Raw genomic sequence first — 14,771 nt, forward strand, 5'->3', positions numbered from 1 at the left:
TCTTGGCGACACTATACAAACAAAAATGCCGCTAACCCATAAAACATTTGATTGATTATTCAGTCGAAGACTCAATTGGACCATATGGACTGCTATTTTTATTCAGAGCAGGCAGTGCAAGAGTAAAATGTGATTCAAGGGGACTTCTGCGACTTCATTAGGGGACAAATAAAGGACTTGAACTTGAGCCTCGCTATCTGGAGAGTTGTTAGGTGCGTGACTGGGGGTTCACAGGTCGACACGCACGGCTTCCTCTCAAAGGACGTGCTTAAGGAGCGCACGTGCGCGGCCGAGCCGTCATGCCAGGGTGACATCCAAACCGCGAACAAAAGGTGTCAACGTGACGAATGGCATTGTAAACATGGACGCGGGCCCAAACAACCCCCCGGAGGCCGTCTGCGTTTATGCGAGATCGGCAGAAAGGGCCCTTATCTGGCCTATTTACGACCCTTTGCTTCAGCATGTGGGCATGCTATGCGCTTTGCATCCCGATGTCCTAATCTATTCCTCACTAAAGGTTAACGCTGCAGTTAGCGCACCCTTGATAGCATCACGCTGTGCCGAGGCCTGCGTGTGACTGATTACGCAATAGAGATGGCTGGCAAAAACATCACCTTGGGTCGTCGGCGTTCGCCGCACGCCGTCAATAGAAATCCAATCTGAGCGTGACGTGTTGGACAGCGCTCCATAATTCGCCTGCCTCTGTAATTCAAAGAGGATCCCGGGAGGGCCCGGTTGCCAGGTGCCGTGCGCACGGGGCCATCTGGTTCGCTCGGGCCGGAGCCCGGACGTGAGCCGGCCGTGTTTAACTGGCGCTGACTTTAGCCCGTGCGCGCGGGCAGGAGCGCTCCCGCACCTTCAGCCTGTTTGCCCCACACGCGCCAGCTTTTCCCCAAAAAGTACGCGACTTCCAGCGACACAACGCCTGCTGTGAAAAATAAATAAATAGAGCACCTAATTGAAAACGCTCGTCAATCTGTCACCGGCAGAAGCGAGCGCGCAGGAATGAATAATGGATTGCAGGGTGGAAGAAGAAGATAATGGGGAGAAAATGAAGGCAGCGGCGAAGCAATGATTGACGCTGACAAGTTAGACATTAGACAAAAAGGGTGATCAACATTCAACGGGCTCTCCTTTGCATTCGCAAAACAGCCAATTATGCGCCAACCCACAAACATTGCCTCTGAACAGAAACAAAAGCTCGGAGAGGATTTTGGTCTTCTACTTCAAATAGCAGAAAACAATGAACAAGATGCGGCACCTAGTCCCTACCGAGTTTTTCCACATAGAAGGTCAGTTTTCATATTCTTCATAGATATGCGCAAACCAATTGAACGCCACATGAACAACAAGCCCTTGGAGTTATCATAAGCATCATTTCTCTGTCTGATCTTATCCGATTTGGGTTTATACATGCTCAGGGCACTTTCATCTGGTTCTGATCCAGATAATGCAGAACTTTCAAATTAAGATCCTGTTTGCAGTGTTAAGATGAAACTTTGCTGGGTATGAAGGCTCGGAAGCGGGAATGCATCCAGGTTGCAGATCTGGCAGCCATTTTATTTCACGACAGAAAATCCAACTTCTGTTCCTTTCAAATCCCATCAGATCAGTTCGTCATTGTTTGTGTTTCTGCAGGATCCTATAACATTTTGTTCCTCTAGAGGAAATTCAAAATCTGGATGAAACTTGACTTGACTATCAAGGTCTAGGATCAGTGAGCATGTGGAGACTTTTCTTCCCTTGTGACTTGACTTACTTTGGGCGAACTTCATCATCTGAAGCAGAGAAGCCATCGTGGTGTAGTGTTCCCATTTTGGCACCGTGTCCGTGATTAATGTAATCAGCGGTGCGGCGTCCCACCTCCAAATGAGTTTGAGATTGACAGTCCGGTTTATTAGAGTCTGTGTGGACTGATCTGGCTTAATTAAAACTGTCGCCGCGGTAGCCATCATAATGCAAGTGAAGAAGACACAAGCTATTGTTGCGCTACGCGTCGGGTTATGTTTCACATATGTTCACGTTTGTGCACGCAGAACACAGTGGGAAAATGCAACGTTTAATACGGCTACTGAGAATTGTGAAAGGTTTAACACGCGGCTTGAAAAGTCGCCAGGTCCGCGCTTCATTTTTCTATTCTTCGACAGTCCTGAAGGATTTCACGGCCGTGATGGCGGCGCACGAAATCCTGCGATGTCTGTTAATGCTAATGTGAGACAGCTTGTCGGTAATGCGGCGCGTGGGTGTGATGCCCGTCAGAAGGGGGTTTAATAATTGCTCAGGTTGATTTCACAGTGCGTGTCACATCACGCTGATCCGAGAATATCCGCAGGCGGTGGAACCGACGCACGCATCTGTCTGAGAGATGTACATTTTGGACTGGAGTGAACCTTTCCCACCATCTAGTCATGACGACGGTATAATAATCTTTAACTGAGTGACAAAATATCTCACCCTTGTGAAAACGGTGCTTTCTAACGTTGAGAGGAAGCCATCAGTTTTTTTTGTTTTTTTTTTTTTTCCCCATGCTATCACGTTTGAGCGAATGATTTGGACGGCCACGGTCCAGCTTTGACTGCTAATCTGGTCCGCCAGTTAGCTCCTGTTAAGTGGCCCGGTCCCGGTGTCTCCTCCGGTCCATCAGTCCCAATTTGGCGCAACGCGGGCTTCCCAATTCCAGAGTGCCTCCGCTCTCCAATCTAACAAACCGCCCTTTCGATCTCACGTCCTCCTACGGACGGCAGAAGCGCTGACACGCCCGTTCGATAGCAACTAATGTGGAGTAAATGGATAAACTTACCTGCTGCATCACCTGTCACCAACCCCGAGCCCCCACCTGTGAAAACCCTGAGTCATTCGCTTCTTCGCTATTATGGGCAATTGCCGCTGGAATTGACTTTTTCAAAGGGGAGAGAAATCACAGTAAAGCTGTTGTCTGAATGGTTCTTCTCGGTATGGAGAGCTTCAGACGGCACCCGAGGGCCCGTTGACGTTACCGGTCGACCGGCAGGAGCCAACTAATACCGGATGTCGTTCCCTGAAAACGCGCCTGTCGCTTGTTCTTCTCCCGTGAATCATAACGATGTGTTGCCTTTTATTCGATGATGAAAGTTGTGAAATCGGCCAGAAAGACAGCAGCCGACGCGTGTCAAAAGCTGTGCGCGTGGATTAAAGGAGGTGATGGCAATCACACCCTCGAGCAAACAATCATCCCTCCGCCACGCCGAGACGACGCTTTCTCGTTACCCTGTCCACGTCTTTCTCCCGGATTTTTGGTCTCTTTTCCCGCCTCGCCGTCAGCGTAATTAGAGTCTCTGTCAATCGCACTTCAGTCGTAAGTCTGCGGCGATAGGTCGACGCCTTCGAGCGCTCGATTCTCAATCGCGCTTTCCTCCTGCTGTTTTTTTTTTTTTGCGCCAATTGAACACATGATTAAAGGCAGCGGGGGCAATTACCGTTAGTCTGGTAGCAGCCGGGAAGAACAATGTGAGAATCGATCCATTAGGAGTTGTTCGGCGCTATCGTCGTCGTTTCCCTTGTCGTCATCACGTGCTTGTGTCCTGTTGATTCCCCCACTTTCATCACTCAACTCCACCTTCTGTACGCTAGGTCTGCGCGTCTCAATCGGCGCGCTCTATCATTACCGCCGTCTGCCATTAGACTCAACTCAGTGGGGGGCACGTCTTGTTTTCTCCTGCCCCCCTTTTGTCGTCCTCAAAGGAACAATTGATCTGCTGATTTGACTTCCCTGAAAGGGAGCACCTGAGTGCAGAACAGTGTTGCATAGATGGCAGGAAATAATCATTTAAGGATGCATGCACTGCATGAAATAAATGAGTGCACATTTATTCCTCATCTATTCTGTAAATGGAGATTTTTTTTTTTTTTTGGTAGATGTAAATGTTTCCCATAAACGTTTTAGATGACTTTTCGACGAATCTTTATTTTATACTGTTGAAGCAACACACCTCTTGTCCTTGATGTAATTCGAAGACGTGGGATTAAATATTGTTTTGAATGACAGAAAAGCGAATAAGATATGAATACTTACTTTATTCTGCCAGTGTGCAAAGGGTGTTGCGTCTGATGGTGCGCTGACATGGTTGCTCTGACTCACCTGCGCCGCTCGCCCGTGGGAAGACGGCTTATTTCCTCGACAACCTGTCCAAAAAAAAAAAAACAGCCGTTGTCGATGTTTAAATTCAATTGCATTTGTTCGCAGGGAGTAAAAAGTGGTATACGATGCAGGAAATGAGGATACGAGCGTTCTTTTCTATTTGCCCTTTGAAGTGCGATTGTCCCAGGTAGGTCTGGCTCGTTTGTAGATAGCGCCTCGGGGTCTCGGGCCATTAAACCTGGCAAATAATGTGGGTGAATTCATTAAGGGCGGATGATTGTTGACAGTGCGTGTGGGTTGAGAATGGGCCCAGATAAGGGAGCGTCTCGATAATTGGGGTGCCGGGAGCACCGAGGCTTCACCTTTCGTTGACGGTGATTGACTGAAAAATCTTACACGCTGAAATAAGTGAACACGCGCACACACACACACACACACACACGTGTGGATGATCAGTTGGATTTGAAGATATGAGAAGCTGAGTGGAACCACTACTAAAAAATAGGAGGTTGCTTACAAAGCCAGTCAGATGAAATCATTCAAAAAGCTAGTCAATTGTGTGTCCTCCATGCACATCTGAATACTAAACAAACCCTCCAGACATGCGGTAACAAGATGGAGACCTAGACAAAGCTTATCCCCAGGATGGCCACTGGTCTTTCCCCGTGCCTCTTAGATATTCATTAAATAAAGTCATTGCGCATTGCGTTACGCCAAGCGGAAATTGTTCCTTTTATCCATCAGGAGAATCGGGCCTAAGCACACATCACCATAAAACGGCGCGCTGCCTCGGAGCTGCGAAGGCAATGAAAGTGATGGATAATCAGTGAATTGAATCGGAGCAAATATGATCTCTGGACATTAACTCCACTATCGTATGCACACATTTTCTTTTCATTAGACTCCACACTGCTATTTTAATGAATTGCCACGAGTAATGGGTGCTTTTAGGTGGCAGGCCCGGGCCGCTTGTTAATCATGTAAATGGCACAATACCAATTAAAGCTCATAATGCTCATAGTGTTACGGCCTTTACTGGCCCGGGATTAGCTCCGCACCGTCCCCGAGAACCTTTAATTATCATCCCTTCAAGGAAAAAGGCCCAAGTCGATGAATACATCAATGAGAAGATAGATTAAAAGGGCGGACCCCCTTTGCCTAATTGCCCTGATAGACTCTAGTCGGGGGGGTTATTTCCTGATCTTAGATGGAATTATTATACGTAAACATGTGAAAGGCAAGGCAAGGTCAGCAGTTGTCAATACTGCGGCACCTTGACTTACTCGTTCCCTTTATTTGAATATCAAATCAGTTTTCCCCATTGAAATGAATTTAAAAGCCATTAATGGCTTCCCTCCATACATCCATTTTCCCAGTAAATTCCCATGGACATTTTCCAATCTTTCAAATATTCCCCATCGTCACTTCCCATGAGAATTTACTGAAAATTTGCTGCCCCTTTTTGCAACTTTACCCTGAACTCGCATTTTCACTCTTAACACAAAGCAAAAAAATGGAACAAGCAAGAGGGGGGGGGGAACAAACCTGCACTAACGCACTGTCGATCTACCAGGCATTATATGGCACACAGTGCAAAGTCAATCGCTAGAATAACACAAACACACACATTCCATGATTGAACGGCCAGTTCCCTGTAATCGCTGCCAATATCAATGCCGGCCCGTGTCCCACACAATCCTCGCATTGCTTCACCATCCGTCCCCGAAGCGTCTGACCCGCCGCCGTCTCTCTGATGACGGCTGAAACGGACCATTCCGTCTTGCCGATGCCGTTACAACATTACACATTACAACGCTCCGCTTTCGGTGCCCGCCTCTGACCTCCGCTCGCGGGATCAAAAGAACGTCTTGCCTCGTCGTCGTCGTCTGTCTGTCTGTCCGTCCGCGACACTCCGGAGGTCACGACTCATTCGCGGGGAGCCGGCGACAATAACAGTCAGCGGCCGTTATGAATGCTTTCATTCATGAGGAAACGCAGGCGGAGTATCGAGTGACCCTCCTTCGCTCTCCCCTGCAGCCTCGCATATTGAGTGCTTGGATGGTGCCCCCCCCCCCGGACTCACCGGGCGACAGATGGATGGGACACATGGAGACGGTGGTCCGCCTCCCAGTATTCATACTCTCGTGCGCATGGGAGCTTCAGGAATTAGTTTTATTCAAAACATTGCTCTGACTATGAACAGTTGAAGCATGTGTGTTTAAAAAAATACAAAAATAAATAAAAAAATTACGTAATAAATGTTGCGCCATCTGGTCAGTTCCCCATGAGTGCCAAAGGCGTCAAAATCATAATTAGCCTCAGGCCGCTCAAAACGAACTCTAAAGTGCTGCAGCGCGTCCTTCCAAAGTCTTTGTTTGGATGTGACTGACTGACACGAGTCTGCCTGGGATTGAGTTATAAAAAAAAAAAAACTAAAAAAAACATTTTTTAAACTTACTGAGGGAACTTCAGGTTAGTTTTCAGCTGCACAGTGAAACTTTGACTTGCTTGAATTTGTAACTCAACATACCAAATCAGTATTCTCCATTGAAATATGTATTTGTTTGTCTTTTAATGAAGAAAAATAACTGCTTTCAAATACAAATACAATGCAATAAGAGTGTTTAAAAAAATAAACTGCTTTCATAGAGTAATGGCGTCACAACATCTGTGTGCCGTTAGAGGGGCGTCGCCTATTGAGTGATGTCCGGAACATGGCCGTTTAGGCTGTGTGAGCGGCCGAACATGACTTTTAGCTTTCTGTTGCTAATCTGAAATCGTCGCTGAAAAAGGTCGGCTCAGGTCACAAAGCAGCAAAACAATCCTGAGGTGCAAAGATCTTGCCAAATGTAACAGTAATAGCTCAGTTTTATATTACAAAAAGTAATAAAAGTAAGTTTCAGGTTTTTTAGGACCGGTATTGTAAGAGTGAGCGTCCTCGCTTGTTAAGACAAACGAGGCACGAACTGAGATGCGGAAACGTTTCGCCAAGACGGCCGACGGTCGGGGCAAGCCGACAAATCGTCAAAGATTGGAAAGCGAGACTGGTCGGCAATTGTGACACATTTGAAGCGCGAACCTTCAAATAGAAGTCTAACGAGTGTGAATTATTGGGGTCAAGCGAATTGCATTCGACGAGGCCAAATAAGCGCACGCCGACCGCATTGAGTCCAGCGCACGACGGCTCGGAACTTGCAAAACTAGAAAGTCATCGCTGTGCTGCGTGTTGATGATGAATATGAAACACGGCGGCGTTTCGCCAGACTTCATTCGGTCGGGCCTGGCGGGCGCTTCGAACGCTGTTGAGGCCCGAGCGTCAAGGTCGGCACTTAAAGGCAGCATTTGTGCAAATGCATGTTTATGTCCGCTGAGAGCAGAATTCTGATGAGCTTGGAGAAAGTCTAATCTCCGCAATTTCATTGTTTTTCCAATTTGGACGTTATTTTCAAGGAAGGCGTGCACGCGGCGCTCGGAGATTGAATGCAGCCCGAGTAATTCCGTCCGCTTCCCCCTCGGGCGTCACGCAGGTGGGTAGCGACTTTGCCCGACTTGGGCCTTCGTTCCCTCAGGCCCCCGACGCTATCGCCGCCACGCGCGTACTTGCTGATCGCACCTCGTCGACATCGCCACCGACCTGCGAGCTTTTCTTTGTGTCTATTTGCATGTCTGCACATTTTTGTGTAATTCACTGGGCCTCTTGTCTATCTGTGTGCCTTTGCCCGCTGTCCTCTATTAGACGATTGGATCAGTCAGAGCTTAAATTTCCACTTTATCACTCCGCAGCAAAAGCGGCTCTTTTTTTGGGGGGGGGGGGGGGGGGGGGGTTATTTTCTCACCCAATTACAGTATCTTCCCTCGGCAGTCATTGTGGACAATGAGCTTGCCTGTGTCCATAACCTTCTCATTTTAGATAAACATTTGTTCCCCCCCTCGAGTCAGAAGTCATCATGTTAAGTCAGGAGTCATTTTGGAGTGGATCGACTGTAGTTTTCTACGAACACTTTTTGTTAAAAAGGTCCAAATGCATAGCAGAACTAGTCGGTTACTCTGTCTGCTGTTTGGTAATAAAGCTTTGTGACACGGAGGCATGTCATGTACAATAAAGACAGAGAAGTAGTCGAGTATTTTTTTGCTCCCAAAGAAACAAATATGCCAACTAACTAAAAAAAAAACCTGAACTCCTTGGCGGAGGTAATATATCTACTAATCTATAGAACTGTATTGGACTTAGACGATAGCTGAGAGGCTCACCAAGCAATTATGACAGGATTAGAAGCTTTTTGTTTTGGTCTCACAACTGAATGTCTGCCGGAGTATATTTTGTGGGTATATTTGCATCTCAAAAGCAGCATATATGCACTCATTTTGATTTTTGTCTCCGGGGACGTGTGTAAAACACATTTGAGGGTCCCCGGGTGACCTTTTACCTCCTGTCGTCAATTTGTCAGCGACCATCGCCTCTCCGGCCCGTCGCGCTGGCAACATTGAGAGACGGCTACGTCAGCTTTATACATGCAATGAGTCAATTCAAGGCTTAATGACACGTCACCGGTGAAAGTCCATTCGAGTTGGGCGCGCTCCGACTCCCACATGAACAACCTTGATCATCAGATTCCTTTTAAATATGCATGAGGCTTCCCAGTGGGGCTCTTACGGCCCCCCCCCCACACACACACACACACACAAACACACACACACACACTGCTGTTGTTTGAAATTCCGTATTCCCAAATCACTGTGTTGGGATTTTTAAATGGTTATGACTCAATAGTACAAGTGCCACTAGTGGCACGTGGGCTCCCTCTAGTGGGATGTGAAAGAATCACTGAATGAAATGACCAAATTGTGCATAATGTTACAATGGCTTCAACTTTTTTGTAATCCAGTACAGTACATTTTTTTCAGTATAGCATAGTGTAGTTGTTATATTTAACTTTTTAGTACATTGTATTCAATTTTTTATTTTTTCCATTTGAATATAATCTCTTTAATCAAACATTTCTTTAGGTACACTTTTTTTGACTTGTGAAATACATTTTTTTGAATCATGATTTGTGTTACGTTTAAGCGCAATGTTAATGGTCGAAATGTGCATGATATTACAGCGGGTTGCAATTATACGCTACTACTACGCTACTGTCTTTATTATTGTGTAAGCTTTTGTAACGTTATGCAGTTTGTACTTTCGCACGACCCTCGAAAAAAAGAAAAATAATGATTCAATTTGAATATATTGTACTTTAAAGTTAAATACAACTGAACTGTACTTGTACTAAGGCAATGCTTCTTTCCGAGCACAAGCGTTGCGGCTTTTGGACGAGCGCCGTCTTCATCTTCATCTCCGGTGTCCTTAGCGACCTCCAAGCTTCTCTGATTGTTTCTCAATCAATGGCGAGCAGACGGATGGAGCGGCCATGACAGCTGCGCGTCCGCTCAATTCTTGTACGCTCGCCAATAGTATCAATGATGGGAGGCTAAGCACCAGAGGTCCTTTGAATGCACGGCAAACTTGTCAATAATGTTTATTTAAGTGCAAGCAAACCTATAGAGCGCACACGCGATCAATGTGCAAAGGGAGCTTAAAAGCTGAATGCTAAGGTGATGCGAAACGCTGTAGATGGGCTGGACTAACAACCGCTACTTGAACAAACACAAAGCGGAGCAATCTGTATTTTTCTGGAGAACTTTCCTTGACGAACGCTGCACAAGCTGCGGGAGGGGGTCCTGTTCAGCTCTGTTTTCACCAAAATTGTCAATCCTTTCCCTAAATCTTGCCCGATAGGAGGAGGCGTGATGAAGGGAGACGACCGCCGGCACCATCAATCACGACGGGGCCCGGGTCGGCCGCTGACGCTAGGAAGCTCTGTGACATTTCGGACCGGCTGTGATTGATGTGTTTTGGAAGCGGCTTTTGTTGCCACGCGGACGACCGATCACGCGTCACGGCGGGATGACCGGCTGGGATCCGCGATATCATGCAAGCCCGTCTTTTGGTGGGTTTTTTTTTTATTTGGACTTATTTCTAGGATACTGCAATGCAGTCAAAGTAGAAATGGTGGAAAGTCCAACCATCATCCAGGTTTGATGGTGGGTCGCATTAGCTCTCGTGGTTGGGGTGACTGTCAAATGTCAAAACAGTTCAGTTCCCCCCAAGCGTTTTCTATTTCCCGCCATTCCTCCTGCCAAGGTGACATTTGAAAAGTGCACTCCCCCCCCCCCCACACACACACACGATGTCAATCTGACCCTCGCTCCATCTGCACTGCGCACCTTTCTCCCGAGGGAGCTGTGTTGTGTGTTGGCTGACCTCTCCGAACCCGAAATCCAAACACTTTCCTCAGGAATATGGAAGCATGCCAGGGCCGCTTTGAAATGTTTCATGGCTAAAACCAGCCCATTGAGGAATTCGAGAGAGTTTATATGCTGCCTAAGGTGTCCCAGAAGTCTGCTAATGGAACCGCTGATGAAAACATCCAACTTCTCGAGCAGGCATTCTCGCCAAGCCAGGCAAAGTCCAGCTGGAGGTCTGCAATGGAATTTAGCAGCAACAAAAAGTTGATTGCGGGGTGATAAAGCTTTACCAGGACTCCAAAGTAGTTTCTTTTGTGTCTTTTGATCAAGATAAACGCTATATACAACCCCAATTCCAATGAAGTTTGGACGTTGTGTTAAACATAATGATTTGCAAATCATGTTTAACCGATATTTAATTGAATACCCTACAAAGACAAACATTTAATGTTCAAACTGATAAACTTGGCTGTTTTTTAGCAAATAATCATTAACTGAGAATGTTATGGCTCCAATATGTTCCAAAAAAGATGGGACAGGGTCATGTTCATCACCTTTTCTTTTAACAACAGTCAATAAAGGTTTGGGAACGGAGGACACTAATTGTTGAAGCTTTGTAGGTGGAATTCGTTCCCATTCTTGCTTGATGTACAGCTTCAGCTGTTCAACAGTCCGGGCTCGCCGTTGTTGTATTTTACGCTTCACAATTCTCGCTGATTGGCCAGTCATTCCCGGGTCGTTTGCTGGAAAAACAGATGCGGGCATGGTGTCGAGATCATCGTTTTATCATCATGTCAGACCGTAAGTGTGACAATCAGCGCTTCGGCGACGCCCCTTGGCCGTTAAGGCCAATTCATTTATCACCTTCCCCTCAATGGCGAAAATTGCGCTCTTTGTTTGAAGGTCGCCGATTCCGCGATGGCCGAGGAAATCGATGATGGCAACGGCTCCCTCTTTTTTTTTTTTTTTTTTTTTCCTTCTTCTTCTCCCGTCAGGATGCTGTCAGCGAGCCAGGCTGCTCAACGAGCAGATTGGTTGTTTAACGTTACATCCATCTGGGGCACGCTGACAAACGCACCATAAACTCCATTGTCAGGTGTCGGCTGGCGCCCCAGCATACATCGGCTTCAATGACAAAATAGACATACAAGTCTGCCTTTGGCAAAGTAAAACTCAGGTTTGACAAACATTGATAGTCGAGGGGTCATTTTTTTTTCCAAGGACCCCCTCATAATCATAACACCAGGTAAAAATAACAATAATTGCCAAAGTACAAAGAAAAAAAAAACCACTTCATTTTATTGATATTGTGACAGGAAGTTAAAAATGATTTTGGCAATTAGGCTAATAGAGGTTAAAAAGTTGCCTGTTTTAAAAAAAATAAAAATAAATAAAAAATAAAAATAATAAAAAAAAGTTGGAATGTTATGAGTGTTTTTTATTTTATTTTTGGAGTACTTTTTACAAGAACGATGTTTTGTTGTTGAAAAAAATCCACCCCCGCCCCCCCCCCCCCAAAAACATGCGTTTAATCGTGCAGGGTTGTCAGATTTTTGTGGTACTTCCCAATCATATAAGGAGCACTTGTTGTTGTTTGTTTACTGTGAGTTTACTTTATTGCAATGAAGACAAACAAGCAGTTATTCATTGGTGAATGCGTATTGATTATGGCTGCACACAATGTCTGGAACAGAGCAATTTGTCTTTATCAATTATTCAAAAGCCTGTGGCCAATGCGATGATGAGACCATATATTTTTGAAGTCATCAGTGTTGAAAACAATTTACAATAGTGCTCAGAATCTTTTACAATTGGCTGTATGTGGTTAAATCCTGTGATTATTAAAATGGTTTGTTAAATATATATATTTTTTAATTGTTTTTCCCCACAAATGTATTAAAAACGTAATCTTATCATTAATGGGTTGAAAATAAAGTATTAAAATAGTTTATCTTGCAAATAATTGAAAAAATGTATATATTTTGTTGACTCATTTTAAAATCTTAAATTTCCCAAATAATGGTCTCAAAATAAAATGTAAGAATGTGAGAACACACATGAATATTGTTTTACTAACAAGTGCTTTTAGTAATTACAGTATTAAAGAGTTCATATATAATACTTTTATGGTATAAAAACATTCTAGCCAATAATGGTCTGAAAGTAAAATATAAAAATCAGAAGAAAGTCTTTTAATCATAAAAATAACTTTTTTACCCGTTTTACAAATTCAGCAAAAAAAAACATTCCCAGAGAACTGCTTCTGTTTTAGTTGTTTTATTAGTCATGGCAATTTTTCAAGGCTTTGTGAGAAATAGAACCAAAAACGATAATTTATTCAGTCGCCTTTATTGATTGTTTTTGACCTCATGGACACACTTGTGCAAGACTTCCACGCCGCACTGTTTGGCCTTTCCTCATCATTTGAGTGTGTTGACGATCATCCTCCGTCTCCACCAAACGGAGTTGTGAACTCCCGAAGGAGACTGTTTATTCCTGTTCTATTGAATTATGTGATGATGAAATTCCCCAAGATGCCTTGAGGACAACTTCCTGAGCAAATTGCAGCGACCCAGCTTCTTATTCAAGCACTTGTGTCAGCTTGGTATTCCTTGATTGTCATTCATTTTGTGTAAATAAAGCAAAAATAACAAAACACACTGGCATGTTCTTTTATGTGCAATGATGAAGTGAGTCACAGTAAGAAATGCAGGTGTGTGTGTGTGGGGAAAATCAAGTCATGAAAGCGCTCGATACGATACAGTACTGCCGCCGTGTGGATAAATGAAGTAACTGCACGCAGGGTGGGAAAATGGGACGATTGAGAGCTGCTCGAAGATTCTAGATTGACCTCGTAGTGGATTCCGGACCTGACGTCCAGGTTGTGGCTCTGGGTTCGACTCTTGAGCATTTAAATACAAATGAAAAGAGTTCTGATGACCAACTGATGTCATTTCAAATTTAGAAAACAAGGCACTTGAGCGCCTCGCGTTGGCCACTGGCCGACATCCACGACACTACACATTGGCTCGCATCTACTTCCCTGGACACGCCAGGATGGCCGAATGGCCTGAGACTTTAACTTTGGCAGAGGTGACGCGGGTTCGATTCCTCACTTGCTGCTTCATTTACTTTAAACAAATATTGAAACTTTCAAAATGGGGAACAAAGAGGGATTCGAACCAGGTTCGTTCTAAACCAAAGTCAGCGTCTTAGAGGACTCGACCACAATCGGTTTGTCGAGGTTGTATTTATTGTCAGGCGACTTCAGTAACCCACGAAAATGGTGAACAGCTGAAAAAAAAGGCACTTGAGCGCCTCGCGTTGGGGGGGGGGCGACACTGGCCGACATTCACGACACGACACATTGGCTGGAATTTCAAGTGCTGGACACGCCAGTGTGGCCGACTGGTCTAAGACTTTACCTTTGGGGCAGGTGACCCGTGTCGATTCCTGACTTGCTGCTTCATTTACTTTAAACAAATACAAATATTGAAGCTTTCAAAATGGGGAACAAAGAGGGATTCGAACCAGCTTCGTTCTAAACCAAAGGTAGCATCTTAGCGGACTCAACCACAATCGGCTTGTCGAGCTCATATTTGGAGGTTGTATTTATTGTGAGGCGACTTCAGTAACCCACGAAAATGGTCAACAGAGCTTAAAAAAAAGGCACTTGAGCGCCTCGCGTTGGGGGGGGCGACACTGGCCGACATTCACGACACTACACATTGGCTCTTATCTACTTCACTGAACACGTCAGGATGGCCGAATGGTCTAAGACCTTACCTTTGCCACAGGTGACTCTGGTTCGATTCCTCACTTGCTGCTTCATTTCTTTAAATAAATGCAAATATTGAAGCTTTCGAAATGCGGAATAAAGACGGGTTCGAACCTCGTTCGTTCGATACCGAAGTCGACGTGTATGACTACTCGACCAACCGAGCTGAGTAACATTAGTATTTTTGTCGTATTTATCCGTCCCCTGCATATTAGCAAAAAATAAATAGGACCAAAAAATTGCAAAAAACATCCGAGAAATTGGTCAAGTGGTGTAAAACTTTGCCTCCGGTTCAGATGACCCGTGTTCGAACCCCACTAACTGTCTCACATATTCAAATAAATTCAAAGAATGAATAAGTGGAGGGCAGAAAGAGGGATCGAACACGAGTCAAAGTAAACCAGAGTCAATGTCTTAGACCACTCGACCACTTTGGGCTTGTCAAGTTCCAATTTGGAGGTTGTATTTATTGTGAGGCGACTTCAGTAACCCACGAAAATGGTCAACAGAGTTTAAAAAAAAAAGGCACTTGAGCGCCTCGCGTTGGGGGGGGCGACACTGGCCGACATTAATGACACTACACAT

Source organism: Phyllopteryx taeniolatus, chromosome 22 (assembly GCF_024500385.1).
Source record: "Phyllopteryx taeniolatus isolate TA_2022b chromosome 22, UOR_Ptae_1.2, whole genome shotgun sequence".
Classification (NCBI taxonomy): domain Eukaryota; kingdom Metazoa; phylum Chordata; class Actinopteri; order Syngnathiformes; family Syngnathidae; genus Phyllopteryx; species Phyllopteryx taeniolatus.